General features: G+C 36.6%; 1 pseudogene; it reads left to right on the forward strand.

Moving 5' to 3' along the window:
• The first annotated feature begins 2,172 nt into the window (after positions 1 to 2,172).
• On the forward strand, positions 2,173 to 2,335 carry LOC115524420 (annotated as a pseudogene).
• The last annotated feature ends 233 nt before the right edge of the window (positions 2,336 to 2,568 follow it).

Consider the following 2,568-nt stretch of genomic DNA (forward strand, 5'->3'; position numbering starts at 1 on the left):
GAGGGCATACCTTCTTGTCTGCCACCTGTCAGACATCACAGTCTTGTGCTGCCTGTTGTTTAATGCATGGAAACAGTTGGTTCACATGCTGTTTCTGAATTTCTATACGTTTACAAAGGGAGGCTAATTCTGGTGATAGTAATTCTTCACGGGCAACAGTGGAAGTCTCAGAGACTTCCTTTGCCTGCACGTCAATTGTGTTCTTTCTTTATTCCTCAAATCTAATAATTAAATCAAAGTCAGTATTGGTGCTGATCGTTATCTAAATTTTTTATTTTAAAATCAATGTGCTATTTTTATCTCCACACTCAAGTCTCCTTTCATTTCATAAAAGTTTTCTCAAGATAATATTTTCATTATAAGTGCTTATTCCTATTCTTCAAAGCACCAATAGGCAGACATCGGGTCTCCATTTTCACGTTTGAGTATCTACCAACATTTTACCAAGGTTTTCTATGCCTTTTTCATTTTATGTCTTTCCCTTTTTGTTGAAGATTAATTTTCATGGGCCATTATGTTGTACATTGTAGATTGTGCACATTCTTTTCCTGCTCAAATCGGTTGATATTGAGAAAGTGTGTTCCCAAGCTGAGAATCCATCATGTCTAATGAATGTGTACATAGAGATTCGGTCTCATCTCTCTTCTGTTGGTCTTTTTAATTCAGTTGTTTGCTGTGCTACGACCTTGTGGATAGATGGGATGCCATGAAAAATGTAAAATCTGTGTAAACCATGTAACAGCAGGACAGCCTATCATCACTGAACATTTTTCTCCCTCTACCTTTATGGAGACTTAATTGACAAATAAAATTTGTAGTTAAAGTGTAAAACAGGATGTTTTGATATATGCTGTGAAATGATTACCACAATCAAGCTACTTAACATACCCATCATCTCACATAGTTACGTGTGTGTGTGTGTGTGTGTGTGTGTGTGGTGAAAGTACATAAGAGCTACTCTCTTAGCAAATGTCAAAGACAATAAAGAATATAAGAGATAACAAGTGTTGGTGAGGATGCAGAGAAAAGGGAACCCTTGTGCACTGGTGGTGGGCATGTGAATTGGTATGGACCATTAGGGAAAACAGTATAAAGGTTCTTCCAAAAATTAAAATAGAACTACCACATGATCCAGGAATACCACTTCTGGGTGGGTATCCAAAGAAAATGAAATCAGCATATTACAGAGATACCTGCATCCCCATGCTAATTTCAGTGCGTTCACACTAGTCAAGATGTGGAAATAACCTATGTGTCCAACAAAGGATGTGGTATTTGCAAATCACAAAAGGAAATGTGGTATTTACATTCGGTAGAATATTACTCAGCTTTACAACAGGAGAAAAGTTTGCCATTTACAACAACATGATTCAACCTAGGGGACATTTTGCTGAGTGAAATAAGCCAAACACAAGAAGACAGCTACTGTATGACCTCACCTATATGTGGAATCTAAAAAAAAGTCAAACTCCTAAAAACAAGACTGTGGAGTGGTAGTTACTGGGCACTGGAGAGAAGAGGAAATGAAAGATGTTATTCAAAGGGTACAAAGTTTTAGTTATACAAGAAAATCAATTCTGGTTATCTGTTGTGCAGTACAGTGACTATAATTAGTAATGCTGTATTGCGTATTTGAAACTTGTCTTTGTCATTTTCATTTTATTTTGTATGGCTTCTTCTAGCTATATACTATTTTTCTGGGTATAGTTTCTGGTGTTATGGTTTCAATGACTTTATTTCCTACAATTCTTCAATATTTTACTTCAATTTCTTTTTTTTTCAAGTTTTTATTTAAATTCCAGTTAGTTAACATACAGTGTAATAATAGTTTTGGGTGTAAAGTATAGTGATTCAACACTTCCATACAATACCCAGTGCTTATCACAAGTGCCATCTTTAATCCGCATTACCTGTTTAACCCACCCCACCCCCACCCATCTCCCCTCTGGTAACCATCAGTTTGCTCTTTATAGTTAAGAGTCTGTGGTTTGCCTCCCTCTCTCTTTTTTTCCCCTTGGTTCATTTATTTTGTGTCTTAAATTCCACGTACGAGTGAAATCATATGGTATTTGTGTTTCTCTGGTTTCTTTTGTTTAGCATAATACTTTCTAGCTCCATCCATGTCATGGCAAATGGTAAGATTTCATTGTTTTTCATATCTGAGTAAAATTCAGCTTTGCGCAGTGGCAGTATCGTAGCCAATGAAGTTTATACGAGGCGCGATTATTGCTAATTGAAAACTTTTCCCGTATCTGAGTAAAATTCACGTATATATTCACATATACATATTCATATATATATATCACATCTTTCTTATCCATTCATCAGCCAATGGACACTTCGGCTGTTTCCACATTTGGCTATTGTAGATAATGCCGCTATAAACATTGGGGTGCGTGTATCCTTTTGAACTGCTAGATCATAGGGTAGTTCTATTTTTAACTTTTTCTGGTACCTCCATACTCTTTTCCAGAGTGGTTGCACCAGTTTGCATTCCCACCAGCAGAGCAAGAGAGTTCTCCTTCTTCCACATCCTTTCCAGTACCTGTTGTTTCTTGTGTGGTTGAT

The sequence above is a fragment of the Lynx canadensis genome, chromosome C2 (genome assembly GCF_007474595.2).
Source record: "Lynx canadensis isolate LIC74 chromosome C2, mLynCan4.pri.v2, whole genome shotgun sequence".
NCBI classification, from domain to species: domain Eukaryota; kingdom Metazoa; phylum Chordata; class Mammalia; order Carnivora; family Felidae; genus Lynx; species Lynx canadensis.